Source organism: Drosophila tropicalis, unplaced genomic scaffold, assembly GCF_018151085.1.
Source record: "Drosophila tropicalis isolate 14030-0801.00 unplaced genomic scaffold, ASM1815108v1 contig_175, whole genome shotgun sequence".
NCBI classification, from domain to species: domain Eukaryota; kingdom Metazoa; phylum Arthropoda; class Insecta; order Diptera; family Drosophilidae; genus Drosophila; species Drosophila tropicalis.
Window position 1 is genome coordinate 184,110 of NW_027172621.1, and position 23,402 is coordinate 207,511.

A 23,402-nucleotide genomic window follows, 5' to 3' on the forward strand; every position below is an offset into this window, starting at 1 on the left:
ACTTGTTTGCTGACCTGTGTCTTGGTAGTTTTTGCCTTGGTGCGGGCGTTCGTTTGGCCGTTCTGGCCGTGACTTGCTGTCAGTCTGCACTATTGTCTTCTGGCTTGTTGGTATCGGCGTGTTTGGGGCTGGCTACCCGGTCTTCATAGATCTGAGGGGCTCCTCGCTTTTTCTTTGGCGGTGTCTTTCGTTGCGCTGCCGCGTCCTCTCGTGGGCGTTTGGGTGTGTTTCTGCGCTCTGGCTCTGCTGTTTGCTTGCCTAGGGGTATTGCCGCTGGTGAGGTTTGCGTATTCCTTTCCTGAACATTCATGCCTTTTTGAAACATGCCCGCCAACGCTTTCTGGCAGAGCAACTCTTGAAGTTCTTTCAGCCTTACGATGGCTTGTTTAGTGCCCATTTTAATATGTCGCACAGGCTTTTTGTTGTCGTCCCGCTTGTTAAACATGTGATCTAACTGCCATACTAGCACCCCAAGTTCATCCAGCTCGGCGATGCGAGAGATCACTGGGGGGCTGGGAGCTAAAGACGATACGTCTGGGCTATTAAGCACTGCTTGTGCACACGCTAGGGGTGTTTTGGCCGCGTTGCCATATACTGAAGGAGGAGACATTCCGATCAACGGTCGTCGGCCAAATACGGCTTCCTCGCTCATATTACCAAATGGATCACTCTCTGACTGGGAATGGTGATCCAACGATGCCACATACTTGTCCATTGGTTCAGGAAACCCAATTCGGAGGTAAGATACAAACACAAAAAATTGCGGTGCTGGATTACAATTGCTACAATTTTGAATTTCAATTCAAATCCGGGCGGTTATTCAGAGGCGCCACCTGCCGATTTGGGGCTAGGGGCTCCCCTTGTCTTTCTTCGTTGTTCAACACTGGAGCGATCAGATGTTCGTGCCGGTGTGAAGAAGAGGAAGAAATTGTGCAACAACAATGAAAAAATTCGCAGAAAACTGGAAAACTGGATATAAACTCTCACCCACACCAGGAAAGAACAAAAGAAACGGGGCCAATACTGAGAGGCGGGAAAGGTAAAAAAGGAGAGGCGACTGGCTTCTCCCCTCGCCCTCGTCCGCCACAGTGGGCCAGCCGGCCGGGCTATAAAACTGGATTATGGTCGGCAGTGGTTGCGGCCGCCGAATCCCAGAAGCGTGGTATGTAGCCAAGTTTACAGAGGTCCTCCTTGACTAGATTGTTTCAATTTACAGGCCTTTAGTATGCCCGAATTTGGAATTAACAACGGAGCACCCGCGGATATAGATACGTTCTCAGAAAGATTGAAACTGTGTCTCTGTTTAGCTGTATGTGAGTATGTTTATGTGAATATATTAATGTATACACATAAACATATTCAAGTGCACACTTATGTTTTATTGCCTACATATTTGATTGTTTATACTTGCAACAAAGTGTTACAAGTTGAGCTCTTTGTGTTGAATGATTTTTGGTATGGATATTCTACAGCATGGCTTAAGTCCAGAAAAAGCTATTGTCATCATTCTTTGAAAAGAATTTAACGCTGTTTTTACACCATATGCTAGTCTTGTGAATTGATACGAGCCATTATTAATTGAAAAAGACGTTAATTCTCTATAACTTTTCCCTTATTCGATTGGGTAGAATCCAGACATTAGGTCTAGAAAAGAGAAGTATTTGGCTTTTCCCAATTGGCCAAGAATATCATATTTTCTTGGAAGCTTTTCTTATGGGATCTATAGGTTTTCCGAGCTACTATCGATAGCTTTTACATTGGTAGTGTATATTTTTATAATTGTGGCTTCTATTCCATTTGCCTCGGCCTCTAGATTTTCCTCTATTTTGACCTTGTCTTCCACCACGGTAATTGTTGTGGTTTAATTTCTACCACGATTATAACTTCGGCCTGCGAGTTTTAAAAACTCAGTTAACGTTTGTTCGTTGACCATTGTTTGTGTTTGTAGAGGACTTGGTGCTAGTGTATCTATTTCTTCTTACAATTAGATTCTTCGCTCATTAGTTCGGTTATATCTGAGCTGGATAGAATTGACTGGTCGAATGTAGCATCTTTATTTAATGCGTTTGGCACAAAAATATGTAGGTTGTGTCTGTATATGTCAAACAATATAAAATATTTTATTTGCTGATATTTTATTTTGAAAGAAAGCATGCCATGTAATATGTTTTTATTTTAATAAAAATCTTTTTCATTTTTTGTTTTGGATGAACATGAAGGATTAATAATCCAAAATTCATTTTATAGGATTATTTGTGTTGTTTTTCAAAGATTTTTCCTATTTGATCAACGCAGTGATCTCCTATCTGATGGACGTATGGCTTCACGGGCCATACTCTAGACCGAGCAACGCAATTATCGCTCAGTTAAACCATTTAACGAACATTTTTCTTTGCAAATAATGTTAAATTAGGATGTAATTTGACAGTTGGGCCCTTTTTGTAGCGCTACCGGTCCTTAAACAGTCCTTGCGTCTGTGGTCTAGCTTGTCGCGCTAGACGGAGCCGGCGCTGGTTTCACAGGTGACGCCGCTGCCGGTTTTTCTAATACATGTGTACTCACAGTATGGCGAGGTCCAAGGCAGTCCGCTGGACATGTCTTCTCTGGTTGGGTCTGGATTGACATCTTGGATTCTGCTGCTTGGAAATCGTATGAGTTTAATTATTGGTGTTTTGTTATTTGATATTTGATTTCTGTAGAGGTTGAGCTTTTTGTATCAACTTTTGCAAGGTCAACTCGATATTGTCAGGTTTAGCTTGTAACTTATTGACTATTTCCCAATTAATTGTTGCTGTAGGAGTTCGCCTTTTTTTTGTTTTAGCCACTTTTGGCATTGCTCATTCCCTCTAGTCACTTAGTACGTTTCCCCGAATCCAGACCATGTGTGATACGTCATAAAAAAACATTCGGTTAAATTTTACTTTAACTACAGCATAAGCTTTTCGGAATCGGACAACAGTTTACTTTGTTAAATTGAGCTAATAAATTATCAAAAATAAATTAAGGAATACATAAAATTAAACGAAAAAATTATTCAAATTTAGGTTCTGTGGTTTAAAAAATATCTCTTAATATTTTAAAAAGAATTCGAGTTGCGGAAAGTATTCTCTAGTATTCGATCGGTAATCTTCGAATCTTTTAAAGTTAATTTTATTCAACGTTTTTATACCATAAACCCATAGGGTGTAATAGTATATTAAAGTCGCCAAAATGTTTGTAACAGCCAGAAGGAAGCTTCTCCGACCCTATAAAGTTTATATATTCATGATCAGGATCAACAGGCGAGTCGATCTAGCCATGTCCGTCTGTCCGTCCGTCAGTCCGTCCGTCCGTATGAACATGAAGATCTCGGAGGCTATACGAGCTAGAGCCACCAAATTTGGTATGTATACTCGTGTAGTATGGACATGTACAGAGTTAATTGGAATTTCGGCCACGCCCCCTTACGCCCTCAGCAATCACATAAAACTGTTTTTCTTAAAAAGTATGTCAGCTAGAGACATCAAATTTGGTTTATATACTCGTTTAGTTAGCGCGCAAAAACTAATTACTCAAACTTTTTGCCACGCCCCCTTCCGGCCCCCCGGAATTTACGTAAAACTGATTTTCTTAAAAACTATGACAGCTACCGACATCAAATTTGGTATATAGACTAGCTAAATAGACGCGCAGATATTGGCTGTTTAAAAATTTTGCCGCACCCCCGCAAATTAAGCAAAACTGATTTTATCAAAAACAAAGTCACCAAATTTAGTATGTATACTGGCTTAGTATGCGAGCAGAGTATATATATTTCCATATTTTGCACGCCCACTTCCGCCTTCATAATTTAGAAAAATACGGCATTCAAATACGGCAGACTAATTAATCTTATCTATTTCTTCCAAACGACCAAATTTTATTGAAATCGGACTAGAATCATGCAGAATATGCGTATGAACGTATTTTACAAAGCAGTCCACAAGGCCAGAATTGGCCGGTGCAACGCATTGGTTTGTGGCGGCGCTAGAGTGCTTGTGTGTTTGTAGAGTGAGTGAGATAGCACATACTATGAAGCATGTAAAAACAATTTAATAGACATACATGTGGTTTTCGAAATTTAATATATTTCTTTCACCTGGTGTATGGTATACCCAAGTCGGCGAGTCGACTTAATTACTTCATTTAATTTCATTATATTCGCTTACCTGTTGCCGAGGCTGTATCAGTTTGATGCAAAATTTAGAGAGAATGGCCAATTTCACAGCAAACGGTTTGACATTTTTCAGTTATACCAATTTGATACAAGACATTTTTATATTTATTTTTATTTATGTTCTATCCAAAAATAAGCCAATATCAAAGGTTATCATGAAAATGCGAATGGAATCTCCAGTCCGCCACTGGTCAAACGTCTAATCTGCATACTGATGTTCAGCAGTTTGAATGCACTAGCATTATTATGTGTTTCTGCATGGACAGTCCCCGAATGAAATTCTTCTGGATCTCGCACTTAATTGACGTAATGTTAAGGTCTCTGTAGATGACTGAATAACGCACGTAAGGAGGCGCTACGACAATTTTGCTTCTTCTGTGCCGCAGAGTTGTATACCATAAGTCTTTACAGGCTTCAAAATGAGTATCAATTGCCGACTTCGGTATACCAAGCACCAGGTGAACAAATATTTTAAATTTCGAACACCAAATGTATGTCTATTAAATTCGTTTTATACGTTTTACGGGATTGGCCTAATCAACCATCACCAAAAATTAAAAGACGAGTCAAACTTCTGATCTCCACGCGTACTGTAGAAACAAGAGCGAGCTAATTTACGTTCTCTCTATCTCTTCACTGCATCTGCCTCTCCTACAATGTCTCAACGCAGAAAAACTTACAAACGAGAGCCCCAAAACTCTTAAAAATACACCAAATACGTCCTACCACTCCAAGTGTGGGACGAAGAGAACAATGATAGTTCGAACGAAAGTGAAGCGGAGGCCCAAACAGTGGTTGAACCCAAACCACCTCCAATAACTGTACTTAAGCAAAGTGCAGAATTCATCCACCAACTAATCGGAAAACTTAAAATCCAGGAGTACTTTATAAGGTCTATTTCTATCGTCATAAAAATCTTCCTACCAAACATGGAATTATTTATCCATTTATTATATCGAAATATAGTCTCCTTGCAACTAAGGCAAAGCAAATGTCAGTTCTTCACTCATTCCCCTAAGACCACTCAACCATTCAAAGCAGTACTATCAGGACTGGATAAACACACCGTTGAAGATGATAAAACCATGTTAGTCAATCTTGGACTACAATGCCTTGACGTAAATATTGTTGAAAAGAAAACCAAATCGAATCATACACTGCTGCTGTACATCATATATTTTGCCACCAAAAGCATAACATTGCAGCAACTTCGCAAAGACTTTTTGTATGTCAATTAGGCTTGCGTAGCTCATGAGTGAGTGAGCCAAAATGAATGGCGCACTGAACTGAGCCACTGAGCTGGGTCCTTCAATTTGGCTCACTAGCTCATTTTGACTCAGTAGTTCAGTCTTGCTAACTAGCTCAGTTTTGCTCACTCAAGCTTAAAAAATATAGTTATAAGTAACGATGGCAAAAGATTTATTTTTAGCTGCGCAGCTAGTGCATCTGTCTCGTTGTATCTTTGCCGGAACAAAAAGGAGGAACTCTCCAGTGTGGCCTAAGGCCGCATACCGATATTTTCCATAGGCAACTTACTACTAACAATCGATACTTAAAATACTAACTTACTACTAAAAATCGATACTTAAAATACGGGCTTCGATATATGTGTGAACATTTAACAGAATTCCTAAATAACTGACATCTTACAACTCGGCCGTCCTGACAAGGAATCGACCTCGATTCTAGTTGCTAACAAAGGGGTAAATAATAACATTAAGTGGGTAGTGTCGCCTTTGTTTGGATATCTGAAGTGCAATCTTGATCAGGGGCAACCCATAGCTTTAATTTGGAGGCTTCTAGTACCCCGTCATACGGCAGTTGGGTGATCTGGAAGCCCTCCACATCCCGGATTACATATCGGTCATTCGGAAGTTTCTTGTGAACAACGTATGGGCCACGATACCGTCTGATAAGTTTTTTGTTTGTACCTGCCGAAGTATCTACATTCTTAATAACTACGAAATCCCCTTCGTCAAAACTAACGGCAGGGGGTAATGCTTCGCATAATAATCAGCATTATATTCTTGAGATTTGACAATATTACGGAAGGCCGATCTCGGGACGTCTACCTCTGAGGCATCGACTTCCGCCGTCCTCTCACCCAACCGTTCGGTTAGTTCATCTTCTACAACACCTCGTTGTTCCACCCCGAATATGAGTACGGAAGCGGCAAATTTAGTCGTGGAATGGACGGAGTTATTCAGTGCAAACTCTATGTTCGGCAGTTGTTGGACCCAGTCCGCGTGATCCACAGGTCCCGTCAGTTTACCTAGCATAGGGCCCAAGACACGGTTAACCCGCTCGACTTGGCCATTGGCCCGGGGAGAGGCAGTGACATTCTGCACATGAATTATATTGTTGGCCCTTAGAAATTCTGCGAATTCGGAAGAAGTAAAGCAGGTACCGCGGTCACTGATAATCCGTCGGGGTCTACTGTAATTCGCGAAATACTGAGATTTTAACGTCTGACATACTTCACGCGAATTAGTAGTGGCTGCAGGGTACAGCTTCATAAATTTAGTGAAAGCGTCAATGACAACCAAAAGATATTTTTTTTTAGAGCGTATGGACGGAAGGGGACCTATATGATCAATATGAATGGTATCAAACAGCAGCGGCACTTTCGGAATACTGTGTAGCGTGATGCGGTTGTCTTGAGCGGAAGCGGAATAATAAATACACTTAAGGCAGTTTTTAATATAATTGTTGACGTAAGACTTCATACACGGAAACCAGTAGTACTTCTTGATTTGTGCACAACACTTCTCAGTGGTCATATGGCCAAGCTTCTCATGCACTATTCGTATGACATGGTTTATCATTTCGGAAGGGACATAAAGTTGGGGTACACTCGTCGGGGACAGATGGTACACTACTCCGTCACGCAGTTCGAAATATGCTATTTCATGTTTCTCTAAATCATCTCGGAGTTTAACAATATCGGGGTCACGGTTCTGAGTTAACTGCAGTTGGAAGTCGAGGTTTAAATCGTCAACGTATGCTGCGGTTTCTATTCTACTTAAAGCATCGGCATGGGGCATGCTAACCCCCGAGCGGTGTACAATTGTGTAGTTGTAATTTTCTAACAGCAGGGCCCAGCGAGCAATTTTCGCGGAATGCCCACCGTTTCTCAGTGTCAGCGCCAGGGAATTACAAACCGTCACGACTTTGAACGGAATGAACTTAAGGTACGTCACAAAATGTTTCAGGGCATACACGATAGCTAGCGTCTCCAGTTCATAACTGTGTAGTTTCAATTGGGCAGCGGAGGCTGTTTTAGAGAAGTAGAACACTGGGTGCAATTTACCGTCGGTTTGTTTCTGGAGGACACTGCTCCGAAACCAGTTGAGCTAGCGTCACAGATTAACTCTTTTTCAAACATCGGGTTGTAGATGGATAACACGGGTGATTCGATCAGTTTCGACTTCAGGGATCGGAAGGATTCGAGGCATTCCTCGGAAAAGACGTAAAGGGTATTTTTTCTCAACAATCGGGACATCGGATATGCAATCTTGGCGAAACCACGTACAAGTCGGCGGAAGTATGAGAATAAACCTAAGCAGCGCTCTAATTCCTTGCTATTCCTTGGTATGGGCAAATCTCGTATCGCCTGAAGATGAGCTGGTTTAGGCGTGATACCGGCAGAATTGGCCAAGTAACCCAAATACTCTAATTCCCTATACGCAAGACGGCATTTAGTCAGCTTCAGGCATAGCCCGTTCACTCTTAACGTATACAGTATTTCCGTGAGTATTTCGAGGTGGGTTTCTAAGTCATGCGATGCTACTAGTATATCGTCCATATATATCACCTTGACCTTGGTTTATGAATTTCTTAAGGACAGAATAAACGAATCTAGCGAACACGGAAGGGCCATTACAAAGTCCAAAGGGCATGCGTACATATTCAAACTGACCATCAGGGGTTACGAAGGCAGTATATTTGATTGAATCTGGATGCATTTTCACATGGTGGAACCCGTTCTTCAAGTCCAAGACGGTGAAGAATGATTTACCACCCAGGTCTTCGTTGCAATCATCTAACAGAGGAATCGGAAAATGATCCCGAACCGTAATTTTGTTCAACGGCCGATAATCTACACACTCTCTCATGGTGTTGTCCTTCTTACGTACAGGGACAATCTTGGCAGCGTAAGGGGAACTACTGTGGCGAATAATGCTAGCTTTCAAGAGATCGTCACAAATCTCACGCACCTCGATGCGTTCATGGTGTGACAGACGGCGGGGACGTCAGAAAATCGGAATTTGACTAGTCAGTTCTATTTTCATCTCATAGTTCACGGGCTCAACTAACTCAGGGGCAACCAGTACATATGCAGTGGAAATAATAGACCTTAATTGTGCGGCTTGCTCTTCCCGTAAAGTGGCCTCTATATCTAACTCTGAATCATTGACAGCAGGGACCTCAATGGCATTTATAGCCATAAGTGCATCATTCAGTGTTTCCGAAGGTACTGCAGAAGTTTTTAGAAGGGGAGAATCAGACAACAATTCGGCAGATACTACTACCGCTATATCTTTCCTCAATAAATCAAATGACTTCAGAACGGCCGTGAGTTTCATGGTTATATATTCAGTCGGTTTATTCATAAGTATAATAGTTTTTTTTTTCATATTTAATCTCTTTCAATTTACAAAGTCTAATATTAATTTTATACAGAAGATCTCTAACGAGAATCATCGTCAATTCAGTTGCTTTGTTGGGTAAAACTTCAAACGTATGAATGGTCTCCGTGCTGCGGAGGTGAACCCTACAAACGATTTGGCCCAAAGACCGAAGTTGGCTGTTCCTAAACCACGGCAGTTCAATCTACTGGTACTAAGACGACAGTTGGGGGGGACTTCAGATTCACGGATAAAACTCTTCGGGCTGCCCGAGTCGAGAAGGGAAAACAGATTTATAAATTCCCTATCTTGCACTTCATTAGAAACAAAAGCAACACTCACCAGTTGTAGATGGTTCAATCAATCCCCCACATCATCAGGAGCGGCGGCTCGCAGTGGTGGCGGCAGTGGTTGCGGCCGTGGTGGCGGCAGTGGTGGCGGCCGTGGTGGCGGCAGTGGTGGCGGCCGTGGTGGCGGCGGCAGTCCCCATCCGAGACGGCCAGTTTCTATAAATGTGGCCCACTCTGCCACACTTGAAGCAGGAATTTGGAGTTCGGATTGGCTTCGGGCATTGGCTTTTATAATGCCCCCATCCCGAGCAGTTAAAACATCTGGTATCACTTGTGGCCGTGACTGAGGATTTGCTCCCAGAGGTCGAGGCAGTTATTGTTGGCTGCACCTTCACGCTGAGACTTTGCTTGGAGGCAGCCGCCAGCATACGGAAGCGCTCGTAGCTTTCCAGTAGGGGCTTCAGGTCCGCCACCATGCGAGCTGAGTACAGCATGCTGACTCGAGTAGAATTGTCCCGCAGTCCATCGATGATCATGTCGACCAACTCGTTCTCCGGAATCGGAGCATTCATCTCCTGCATCTCGATTGCGAATCTCAAGCATCCTTCGCCTGCCTTTATGCGCCGGCTACGCAAAGCGTTGTACACTTCTTCCACACAGCTCGAGCGTCCAAACTCTCGGAGGAGGATTGATTTGAGTTCTCCATAGCTGTGCACCGATACCGTGCGCAGCAATACCGTCGCCGTCCCCTCCAGCATGCGACGGCATGTAATCAAACGTAGACGATCATTCAACTGTAGTATTTCAAACGCGTCCTCCAGTTCGTTCAACCATTTTTTTTACATCGTATGCAGTATCCGCTGAGAATCGGTCCGCCATGCTCTCGATCACACTCAAGTCACTGACTTGTTGCCTTGGTGCTCGGACTTTATCCATGTTCTGCTGCAGCTTGAGGATCTGCTGTTGCAACTGTAGCAACTCATGCTGTTTCCGTAGCGTCGTCAGTTGCTCGTCCAGACTGGAGGGGCGGACGCAGCCGGTGTGATAGAGGCAGCGACAGACGGCACAGAGGGTACTAGGGCGGGCATATCTTCACAAGGGTACTTCAGGGTCAGTGACGGGTGCGGCCAGCAGCCCGCATAGTAGCTAGGTGGGTGGCGGACACCACATCAGCGGGCACAGCAAATGTGTAATTTCCATAGGCAACTTACTACTAACAATCGATACTTAAAATACTGTTCAATGAAAAACGTTAGTGTTTCTTGAAGTTATTAAATGTTTATTTATTTATATATATATCTAGGCACTAGCACATAAACCAGTGACTAAGGGTTGTCGCAACCAACACATAAATTGGGTGGACCTCGGAGTGAGATTACAAAGGTAGAGATGGGGGCCAAAGACACAGCGATGCACACCCGATGTAGCTACAATTGGTATCTGATCTTACTAAGAATAATGCATTTCTTTTATAGTACAAAATAGCGAGCTCATCAGTGCAAAGTTCGACATAGTGTTAGGTCAGCAAAATACGTTTTTATTGATTAACTAGGTCTTTATTGTTTACTGCTGACCATATCAGACCTACTTATGACTGATGAGCCATCTATATCTATAATCGGGTTACATACTTAATTGACATACATTTCTATTTGTTCTATATTATAATTGTCTTAATGTTAGCTTATTTTATATAATCAAAACACCAACATACTCCCGGCCGTTGAACACCTGTTCAACGTTATTCAACGTTGACCGCAAAATTGCTGGGGACTGGGCTTACTGCAGCAGGAGTCGGTATGGGATTGACGATCCTTACGGTTGTCTGCTCTGGACCATTGTGTCTTGTGGGTCGTGAGCATCTTTTTATTCCATATACCATCACAAGAACCAATAGTATTGTTAGCGCTACGTAGGAGACTATAACATGATGAGCCGGCTGGCTGGGGTCTTCTGGCAATTTCCAGTTTTGCTTAGTTTCCAGTTTTCCTTGAATGTTGCTTAGTTCATCGTAGCTTAGCTGCATCTTTGTGAATTGTGTTGTTGTTGGCGCTATTTTTGTTGGGCCCATGCTGAAGTTGCCAAATCGGACATATGACAATTTCATTGTGTCTGTCGTAGTTATACGGTGACCTGTTATTCGTATACCAGAACTCCTAGCTGTACACGTCGGGTCTAGAGTTAACAATCCAGTCTTCTTAATAGTGACACCTTGTATATTATCGTCACAGGTGACTGCGAGTTCAATTGGTCTAGTGGTGGCAAAAATCCACTGATTTTTGTGATACATGTCGTACCACACGAATGATCTGTTTGTGTGTTGTATTTGGCAAGTTGATGATTTTGTGTTTTTGAATAGCTGGAACTCACAGTTGCTATTAGCCGAAAACGTCGTTTGTTTATCAAAACAAATATATTGCTCGTTGTTGAGCTGATGGCATTGTTCCAAATCGGCTCTTGAGAGTCCAATGTATTGATTCTGTTCCTTGTTGACAGCAATGATGGGAATTTTAATGTTCATGATTACAATCCCATGAGTTCCAATTGCTGGAATGGGTACCAGGTTATACAGTTGCACTGCCTGCGGACTTTGGTCATGTCGTTCATTTGTTGTTCCATTAGTTTCATCTGATTTTCAATTGTGGCTTCATCTCGCTTAATGATATTTATCGTTGAATCAATTACAGATGTCTTATTTTGCAGCAAGTTGAATAAGTAATTCTCATTTGATTTAACCTTTCTTATGGTGCCTGACATCTCTGTTGCATACTTTGAGTCCAGCACACCAAATAAGCCGTTCGCAATGTTCCCAATTATATCTAAAGGCGATCGTCGTTGGCGTTCTATGTGAAGGAGATCATTTCCTGTTCGTAGCTCCGTGTTGACATGCTCGAAGTGTATCTGCATTGCCTCCGTAACCTTCATTAAAATGCATATTTCTTCAACCTTTACGACTCCGTCTAAAAATGTCTTTAGATCGGCCCAATATGGGTTCATGATCGTAAACTGACACGATAGTCCAATCAGACGTTGCCATTCTTCCTGTGCCAATACTTTCATAGTATATGCCTGGTTTGGGCTTGAATCAAGTTCTGATGGTCCTTTGAGCAAACGCTTTAGGAAGTAACAACAGCATTAGACAGTCATTGCCAACGGTGGCAGACTGATCGATAAGCGTCTTTTTGTTTTTGGTTCTGCGTTGTCCTCGATACCAGGGTCTTCTTGGGAATTCGCTTCTGTGTCATCTGCCTCGATTTTACGTTTTGTTGCCGTCTCTCTAAGCAAGGGGGCCAATTTATGGATAGCCCGCTTGTAGGTGCCTCTGGCTGTTTTAACGTCTACCACGCGGACGTATCCATCCAAACCTGGATATAACTTAACAATTCGTCCAATTGGCCACTGCAAAATTGGCACATTATCCTCCTTTAGAATTACCATCATGCCTTCTTTGACATTGTTATATGGTTTTTTCCACTTGGATGTACCCTGCAATTCTTGTAAGTACTCTTGAGACCATTGTGTCCAGAATGTATGCTTAAGCCGTTGCACTAATTCCCATTGCTCTGGAATCGATCGCTGTGTTATTGGTTCTGCATCTGGTTGGGCTACTAATGGTTCTCCGATCAATAGGTGGCCTGGGGTTAGAGCTGTTAAGTCGTTGGGATCGTCTGAGTTTAGCGTTAACGGACGAGAGTTCAGCACTGCTTCAACATTGACAATGATGGTAGACAGTTGTTCGAACGTTAAGTTTGCTGTCGATACGTTTTTCAACAGTAAATGCTTAGCGGACTTTACCGCAGCTTCCCATAATCCTCCGAAATGTGGAGACCGTGGTGGTATGAACTTAAATTGCACTCCTTTTTGATTGCAAAATTCCTTGATACTACCTGCTGCCGTTTCTGAGTGTATTGTATCGGTCAGTTCCTTAAGTTGGTTGTTTGCTCCAACAAAGTTTGTTGCATTATCGCAGTATAATGTCTGGCATCTTCCTCTGCGCCCAATAAAGCGCTGAAGCGCGCCCACAAATGAAGAGGTGGACAGGTCTCCGACCAACTCCAAGTGTACTGCCTTGGTTGCAAAGCATACAAATACTGCAATGTAGGCTTTGTCGGGACGTTTTCCTCGAACCTTATGGTGGATCCAGAATGGTCCACAATAGTCTACTCCGGCATTGAGAAAGGGTCTATTCTGAGATACCCGATGCTCAGGTAAGTCGCCCATGACTTGTTTAAAGAACTGAGGCCGGTACTTGGTGCATACTACGCAGCCCTGAATCACATTCCGGACCATCGGTTTCACCTTAATGATGTGGTACTGTTGTCGAGCTATTCCGCGTAGTGCCTCATGTCCACCATGAAGATTATCTTCATGAAGTTTCCGTAGCATCATTTTTACCACCGGATCATTATACGGCAAGAGATATGGATTCCTTGTTTCCGTTGATACTGGTGCTTGTTGTAGCCTAGTTGCTACTCGTATTATTGAATCTTCATCCAGTATTAGTGGCAATGTTGCCACCGTGCTTTTGCGATCTAGCGGTTGATCAGGTCGTTTCTTTAAGTGCCGTAATTCATATGCAAATCCTGTTTCTTGAATTTGCTTAATGATCACTCTCCGTGCTTGGTCTAACTCTTCCAACTCTAACTGAGCCGTTGGTTTCCTGCTCTGCTTGTGACAAAACCGTAGCACATACGCCACTATTCGCTGTAGCCGGTAAAACGAATTTTTGTGATTTACCGTATATATCCATTCACTCTTGTTGTTTGCCGTGGCAGTCACCATGCTGAATACCTTGGTTTTCTTCTCAGCGGTATCCATCGTCTGCTCTGTAGGCTTATGGTGGTGCTGGCCAGCCACGTTGTGGTCCATGCAGAAATAGTGGTCCATACAACCATAATGTATGTGTGCTAAGCTGAACTGCTGATATGCCTCGAGACAGAACATCAGCTGCGTTGAGCGCTGATGACACATGCCGCCATTGCCTTGGATGTGATACTGCGTGTATTTTTGTCAACCGATTAGCCACAAACGTGTGGAAATGTGATGCCCGTGAATTAATCCACGAGAGTACTACTGTTGAGTCTGACCAGAGGAATGATTCTACACTTTCTGATCCGAATTGGAGATCCTGTCGAACTCTATCCGTGAGTTCAGCTCCAAGTACAGCTGCACATAGTTCCAGCCGGGGCAGTGTCTGTTTTTCCAGGGGAGCCACTCTCGACTTGGCGCACAACAATCTGACCGAAATTTGTCCATTTTCATAGGTTGATCGGACATAAACTGCCGCACCATACGCCTTTTCTGATGCATCAACAAATGTATACAATTCCTTTGTAGTGGGGACCTTGCCATCAAAAATATGCCTTGGGATTTTCATGTGGTTTAGTGCCTGTACATCCTCTCGGTAAGCTTCCCATTGCTTCTCCAAATACGGCGGTAGGTCACCATCCATCTCAATTCATTCGGTAGCAACATGTTGAAGAAACATTTTCGCTCTTACCACTACCGGTGCGAACAGTCCTAGAGGATCAAAGATTTGACCGACTTCGGATAGCACCACTCGTCTGGTTATTCCTTTTGTATGTCTTTAAGCCTTTCCACATAATTGGTCTTCTTTGGGTGCCCATATGATTCCCAATGTTTTGACACTTGTTTGTTCCAGTGTGTCACCGAGATTGATGTCAGCAATCGTATCTTCCTTTGGAATTTCCTTTAGAAGTTGACTGCTATTTGAACACCATTTTCGTAAGTTGAAACCCTTAGGTTTCAAGATTTCTAGAAGCTCTTGGCTTATTTGCAGGGCTTCTGGTAAACTGTCTGCTCCTGTGAGACAATCATCAACATAAAAGTCATTTTTTAATGCTGATGCTCCAGACGACAGTTTTTCAATGTTTTTCAGTGCCAAATATTCCAGACACTTCGTCGCTAAATATGGGGCTGACGTGGTTCCATAAGTTACCGTTTTTAAACGATAAAACTTTAGTTCTTGACTTGGATCCTCTCTCCACACAATCATCTGATTGAATTGATCGGCAGGGTGTGTGTGTGTGTCCTGAACCGCAGAAGAATTGAGAAGAGTTGACTCTGTACAACTGGTCCAGGATATAAAATGTCGTTCAGTGATTTTCCTGATGATGTTTTGCATGAAGCATCAAATACCACTCTTAGCTTGGTGGTGGTACTTTCTGGTTTTAGTACACAATGATGCGGTATAAAGTAATGGTTCTTGGGAATTTGTTCTACCATTACTTGCTTCATATGTCCAAGCTGTTCATATTCTGACATAAATTTTACATACTCCTTTTTTATGTCAGGGTTCATTCGCCTCTCTAACGACATGAATCTTCTTATGGCTACTTCCCGAGATTCTCCAAGAGATGACGCCTCTTCAGCAAATGGAAGCTTTACAATTAGCCGATTGTCCGCCGCCGTGTGTAGGTTATCGAGGAAGAATTTTTCACAATACTCTTCCTCCGGACTCCTGTACCTTTTTATTGGCTCTAGTGTGTCTAGTTGCCAGAATCTTTCCAGCGATTCCTCTGGATTCGTCATGCCTACCATGCATGTGATTGAAGCTGACGTTGACATATTAATTCTGCCAGCAACGATCCATCCAAACTCTGAGTTTTGTAATGTTGGACGGTTTCGATTGCCCCGTCTCCTTTCTGGTAGCAGTATAGCATAGTGATCATCAGCTCCCAACAGCATATCAATTTTTCCGGGTTTATCAAATGTTGGGTCCGCTAATTGAATAATGTTACTTTTTTTAAGGCTTGCAATGATTCAAAAATGTTATCATGCAAATTCTTTATAGAAGCTGCGTCATTTCCCACATTTGGGTGATCAAACAGCTTTGCCAGTATGGCTGTTAATAGGACTCGTTTGTTATTAAAACGTTCCTGCAACACTGACCAAGCAGTGTTGTAATTGGCTTCTGTTAATTCCAGGTGCCGTATCAGTCTCTCTGCTTCTCCAGAAAGGTTTGATTTTAGGTACCACATTTTCTCTATCGTGGATACATTTGACTCATGAACCACCTTTTTATAGATGTCATGAAATTGTTGCCATTTTAGATAATCCCCATCAAATTTTGGAATGGGAATTTTGGGTAGTTGCAATGATTGTATCGATTGCAATACAGGTGGTGATTGTATTACTACATTTTCTGCTGGTGCCACACAGAATTTCAGCATTGTATTTTCTGCGGCCACAAACGTAGCTATATTATATCCGGCTTCGGCTGGATTTTCAGCTAGCCGATGAATCTCATAATGGATTTCTTCAATTTGCATCCATAATTTGTCGACTACCGATTTGTAAGTCATTTTTTCTTCAGGCACAATTTGTCTTAATGTCCTGGACAATGACTCCAGCAGAGCACTTTGCTTACGAACCAGTGGTTTGACCATGACTCGCTCTTCCTCTCTTTGGCGAGCTTGTCTCTCTAGCTTTATATTTGCCAAATGGTCCTTCCAATCTTCCACTATATTAGATACAACCGTCTTCATTTTGCTGAAATAGTCCGTTATAAAGTAGTCATCTTCAGTTGGCACGTTATTTAATTTGTCCATCAACTCCTGATGACCTTTCTCGAAGTTCTCCCACATGTATTCCAGGAGCTCAAGTTTCTCCTCGAAATAAGATGGCTTCGTTTTCCTGGCGAAAGAATCTTTTTTGCTATTCCGAATCAAGGCCTGGATTGCCTCTCCTCGTTCTGTCTGCTGTTTATAAAATTCCTCCATGTTCTTTTATATTCTTATGTAATTGCTTGTTTGTACTAGTACTTGACCCGATGGGAGTTTATTTATTTTGTCAAAGACAGGGAACGCTCCGACTCGTTCCTAAAAATGGTCAAGTGTAGCACAAATAAGAATAAGAAATAAATCGAAGTTGCCTTTTGAATAGTGTTTTAACAATAGTTTTATTTTTATTTCCAATATACCTATTCTTTTACACTGATAACTGCCACGACAGTGAAACCAATTTTTGGAGTTTCTTTTCTTTGTTTAAAAAAAAATTGCTGATCAATGCCGAAATCTATACTCGTGCGTAATACCTGGGTTACTGACCGAGTTAACTAGGTCAGATATTGCTGACGCCAGGGAATGCAACAGAGTTGAGTTGATCAAACTTTATTTTATACAAAAATAACTTTTTATGATTTGATTCAAAATGATTTATGATTTGGTCGCCTCGTTGACACAAATCGTTGTTAAATGATTTTCATAAGGTGATCGCCTAGTTGATCAACTTTTATTAAATGGGTATGCACTGCTACCCCGTTGCGGAAACCAACTCCTAGTTTTCCAGTAACTCTTTTTTATTCGCCAAGGTGGCTACGCAATGATTGCCAAGTTAATCAATTGCGATGTTTTTAGTCGGGACCCCAGATTGATGTGAGATGTTCATCAATTTGTGCCCTCGCTTAGGATTGTCGTGTCCAAAGCGTGCAAAGAAAGTAGTCGCCTAGTTGACCAGTTTCCTTTTTGTTGAGAGATTGGTCGCCTGAGTTGACCAAATGTTCTCGCTTGATGACGGTTTCACCAAGTCTGTTATTCTTTTAACTTGGAGCCGCCAATGTCGGGGTCACCAAAATGTTCAATGAAAAACGTTAGTGTTTCTTGAAGTTATTAAATGTTTATTTATTTATATATATATCTAGGCACTAGCACATAAACCAGTGACTAAGGGTTGTCGCAACCAACACATAAATTGGGTGGACCTCGGAGTGAGATTACAAAGGTAGAGATGGGGGCCAAAGACACAGCGATGCACACCCGATGTAGCTACAATTGGTATCTGATCTTACTAAGAATAATGCATTTCTTTTATAGTACAAAATAGCGAGCTCATCAGTGCATAGTTCGACATAGTGTTAGGTCAGCAAAATACGTTTTTATTGATTAACTAGGTCTTTATTGTTTACTGCTGACCATATCAGACCTACTTATGACTGATGAGCCATCTATATCTATAATCGGGTTACATACTTAATTGACATACATTTCTATTTGTTCTATATTATAATTGTCTTAATGTTAGCTTATTTTATATAATCAAAACACCAACAAATACTAACTTTACTAACTTTACTAAAGTAGCCTCTATATCTAACTCTGAATCATTGACAGCAGGGACCTCAATGGCATTTATAGCCATAAGTGCATCATTCAGTGTTTCCGAAGGTACTGCAGAAGTTTTTAGAAGGGGAGAATCAGACAACAATTCGGCAGATACTACTACCGCTATATCTTTCCTCAATAAATCAAATGACTTCAGAACGGCCGTGAGTTTCATGGTTATATATTCAGTCGGTTTATTCATAAGTATAATAGTTTTTTTTCATATTTAATCTCTTTCAATTTACAAAGTCTAATATTAATTTTATACAGAAGATCTCTAACGAGGATCATCGTCAATTCAGTTGCTTTGTTGGGTAAAACTTCAAACGTATGAATGGTCTCCGTGCTGCGGAGGTGAACCCTACAAACGATTTGGCCCAAAGACCGAAGTTGGCTGTTCCTAAACCACGGCAGTTCAATCTACTGGTACTAAGACGACAGTTGGGGGGGACTTCAGATTCACGGATAAAACTCTTCGGGCTGCCCGAGTCGAGAAGGGAAAACAGATTTATAAATTCCCTATCTTGCACTTCATTAGAAACAAAAGCAACACTCACCAGTTGTAGATGGTTCAATCAATCCCCCACATCATCAGGAGTGGCGGCTCGCAGTGGTGGCGGCAGTGGTTGCGGCCGTGGTGGCGGCAGTGGTGGCGGCCGTGGTGGCGGCAGTGGTGGCGGCCGTGGTGGCGGCGGCAGTCCCCATCCGAGACGGCCAGTTTCTATAAATGTGGCCCACTCTGCCACACTTGAAGCAGGAATTTGGAGTTCGGATTGGCTTCGGGCATTGGCTTTTATAATGCCCCCCATCCCGAGCAGTTAAAACATCTGGTATCACTTGTGGCCGTGACTGAGGATTTGCTCCCAGAGGTCGAGGCAGTTATTGTTGGCTGCACCTTCACGCTGAGACTTTGCTTGGAGGCAGCCGCCAGCATACGGAAGCGCTCGTAGCTTTCCAGTAGGGGCTTCAGGTCCGCCACCATGCGAGCTGAGTACAGCATGCTGACTCGAGTAGAATTGTCCCGCAGTCCATCGATGATCATGTCGACCAACTCGTTCTCCGGAATCGGAGCATTCATCTCCTGCATCTCGATTGCGAATCTCAAGCATCCTTCGCCTGCCTTTATGCGCCGGCTACGCAAAGCGTTGTACACTTCTTCCACACAGATCGAGCGTCCAAACTCTCGGAGGAGGATTGATTTGAGTTCTCCATAGCTGTGCACCGATACCGTGCGCAGCAATACCGTCGCCGTCCCCTCCAGCATGCGACGGCATGCAATCAAACGTAGACGATCATTCAACTGTAGTATTTCAAACGCGTCCTCCAGTTCGTTCAACCATTTTTTTACATCGTATGCAGTATCCGCTGAGAATCGGTCCACCATGCTCTCGATCACACTCAAGTCACTGACTTGTTGCCTTGGTGCTCGGACTTTATCCATGTTCTGCTGCAGCTTGAGGATCTGCTGTTGCAACTGTAGCAACTCATGCTGTTTCCGTAGCGTCGTCAGTTGCTCGTCCAGACTGGAGGGCGGACGCAGCCGGTGTGATAGAGGCAGCGACAGACGGCACAGAGGGTACTAGGGCGGGCATATCGTCCCATGGGCCCGCGGACAAGGGTACTTCAGGGTCAGTGACGGGTGCGGCCAGCAGGGCACAGCAGTGGGTGCAGCGTCGGCGGGTACAGCAGTGGTTGGCACTGCGGCCACATGTGCCGCAGCGGCCGGCACTGCAATGGGTACGACATTAGCGGCGGCCACAATGGCAACCGGCACCGCAGCGGCAGGCACCGTATTGGACTTGGCAATGGAGTCAGTAGCAGCAGCGGGCGTGGAGGCGGCCACCTTGGATGTGGAGCGTGTGACCTGGCTTGTACCGAAATATGTGTCCTTTCGGTTAGTCATCACACTTCTGAGTTGTAAAGTTGTATTTATTTTCTGAAAAATATAGTTATAAGTAACAATGGCAAAAGATTTATTTTTAGCTGCGCAGCTAGTGCGTCTGTCTCCTTGTATCGTTGCCAAAAGTAGAAGGAGGAAGGAGGAAGGAGTGTGTCGACAGTTTTCGCAGTTTTCAAACCTTGTTTTGGATCACCACTAAAGCAATCAAAAGAAGGAAACAGTATATTCCCACCATATATGAGGCTGATGTGGCTTGTATTGTATTTGATTGAAAAGGCTAATCTATTAAGCAATTCCTTTGCATCTAAACACAGCTTGACATCTTCGTACTCAAATCCGATTACAATAGACTTGGTTGCCAGTACTGTACAAAACAATATGCCATATCAGATTCAGGTCAATAAAATTACGACCAGCGAATTAGTTTCCATCCTAAAAAGCCTGTAAACGAAAAAGTCCAGCGGTCCAGATAACATAAGAAATATTTGCTTAAAAAACCTTCCAGCAAATGCTATTAGTTTCTCCCTTCTCTATACAATAGCAGCCTAAAAATAGGATATTTCCCAAATCCTTGGAAAACAGCTAAAGTTATCCCAATTGTCAAAGCTGGAAAACCTCCGGACAAGCCACAAAGCTATAGGCCTATTAGTCTATTAAGTAGTCTCTAGGCACAAAGCACTCATTTTCAAACTAATAAATATTAAAACACCCACATATCTTGTGAACATCCTGAAAAGATTCTTCCTAGATCGCTCCTTTTATTTTAAAATAGATGGAAATAGGTCAACAACATAAGATCTACTAGCTGGTGTCCCACAGGGTTCAGTTCTAGCACCAGTGCTTTGTAACGTCTTCATATACGATATTCCGCAACATCCCCAATATAAGCTATCGATGTTTGCGGATGACACGGCCATCTATTGTGAAGGCATGTATTATGCTGACATTAAACAAGCCATTCAAAGCGGGCTAAACGAACTCGAAGCTTACTACCATAAGTGGAAAATAAAAGTTAATGCCACTAAAACTAATGCCATCTTCTTTTCCAAGAAAAGAAAGGCTTGCTTTCTCCCTGACGGGCCTCTGAAAATCTGCAATTCTCCAGTTAACTGGGTAGATACAGTGCGAAAGTTTTCCAAATTCCAATTGACAGAAAAAATGTCACAATGAATTCAATCGAATCCATTGTGCAATTAGAACCCTTTTATTTTAGCGAGTTACCAGAATGTTTGCTTGCTGAGTTGCAAATTCTTTTCGATTCATGTAAAGAGTGTACGAATTTCAAAGATATTTCGGAAATGTGTTTAAGTTGAAACATGTGATTCCCTTAGCCTACAAACTCGTTTGTTTTATTTTGACTGCTCCTGTAACATCAGCTTCTTGTGAACGATCATTTAGTAAATTGAAATTGGTTTTCAATCATTTGCGAACAACGATGGGAGATGATCGGTTGAATGCATTGATGCTACTTTATTCTTCAAACGATAAGGTAGACGACATAAACTCGAGAAAAACGAACTCGTAGAAAAATGGTCGTTATTGAAACACCGCAAAGTGAAAATTTAAATAGAATTGATCAACGAATAAAAACAACTTAGAAATATTTGTCGTTTATTTCTGCGCAATGTTAGTTTTAGTTACACATTCATGTACGTACGAAATGCTGTAATTATAATTTTTGCCAAATTATCTTCAAAGAATAAATTCCTTATATACTGACCTTGTTTTATCGAAGTAAAATTATTTCTACCGCAAATCTACATGATGTTGGCAAATACACGAGGTAAGTCGGCAATTCAATGAGAATCACCCCCCATTATCGACAACCTCGCTACGCCCCTGCATGTCGGTGCCACAATCAATAAGATTAACAAAACTGCACCCTCTACCCAATTATTAATCGAAAATCTAAACTTTCTAGAGCTAACAAAAATCATATTCAAAACAATTTTTCTCCCTACACTAACCTACGGCTCAAGTACCTGGAAGAGATATGCTGCATCTCACATCAAGAAATTGCAAGTATGCGAAAACAAAATATTAAAGCTTCTACTCAACCTTCTATTTTTTACCAAAACATCCACCTTATATCATACGGCTGGCGTCAAAACCATTAAACAGATTATTGACTAATCTGACGACTCTTAGTGAAAACACTACTCCTAAACTACTATTAGACAGTTTAGGAGCATATTTTCTTGATCACAATACTCATATCCCCTAAGGGTAGCCACTGGCACTAAGCCGCTAAATCTTAGTTTAGTCACCTTAGTCCCAGTCACCTAACCTAAGTTCGTATTTAAAGCATATATTAAAGGTTTTCGCTCATTTTTCCTTGCCATTTTATATTATCATCCATCAAACTTGTACAACTATGTATATAAAAATTTCTCAGCTGAAAAGCAATCGCTATAACTTTGTAAAGTCTTCCTAACACACATAGCTTTAAGAACATTGTAGAGCAATAAAGCAAATAATAAATTTGAAATATATGTATTTTACAAAGAAATATAAGGACAATGGATCGTACATGAAATCCTTTCATTACGAGCTCTTGAGGATATGGGCCAGGGCCCATGTATCTGGTTGCGGACCCCCGGACCACGCATGAAAATCACGGAAAAAAGACACTATCGGAGGGCTAGAAAAATTTTGCTAACTCTTTTGGTAACTATTTCTTTACCTATAGCCATTAAAGTGGAAAAACGTTTTTTCTAAAAAGGCTAAAGTTTGCGAAAGAACGGCCTACAATCTTAGCATAGGAACTAACTAACAATAAGATATTGATCAAAGTCACTGATTTCCACCGATCGTTCCTATGGGAGCTATATGATATAGACAACCCATCTTGATCAAATTTAGCACAGACACTTAAAACTGTAATAAACTCACTAATATTAAATTTTAAGGTAATAGCTTAGAAAATAACGAAGTTATTGAAAAAAGTCACTGTTCGTGACTTTGACTTTTGTATGGGAGCTATATGATATAGTGGTCCGACATGGCTGAATCCGAGATATACAACCTGTGCACTATAAACAAGCCTACATGCACTTATAGTATTTCTTTGCTGAAGAAGTTTGTAAAAAAATGAATATTTTAGAAGTTAGAAGCAAGTGAAAAATATCAAAGAAGCTAACATCGGCTATGCCGAAGTTTATATACCCTTGCAGTCCTTGACAATAATAATTTTACATGTTCAAAATTTGTTTTCTGCAACTCAATTCGTCAATATACAAACAAAACAATTTTACTCTTTATACTACA

At 42.0% G+C, this 23,402-nt stretch overlaps 1 protein-coding gene across 4 annotated transcripts in view; it reads left to right on the forward strand.

Annotated features, from left to right (window-relative positions):
* The window catches only part of LOC137572064 (uncharacterized), a 132,136-nt gene that overhangs the window by 61,507 nt on the left and 47,227 nt on the right, over positions 1–23,402 (forward strand). For 3 of the 4 annotated variants that reach the window (XM_068283843.1, XM_068283845.1, XM_068283846.1), the window contains exons 1-2: positions 21,360–22,157; positions 22,642–22,802. The exons of the other annotated variant lie outside the window; for it this stretch is intronic. The gene's annotated coding sequence lies outside the window, so the exon portion shown is untranslated. Of the gene's footprint in view, positions 1–21,359; positions 22,158–22,641; positions 22,803–23,402 lie in introns of those variants that run through there. 4 annotated transcript variants of the gene reach the window in all.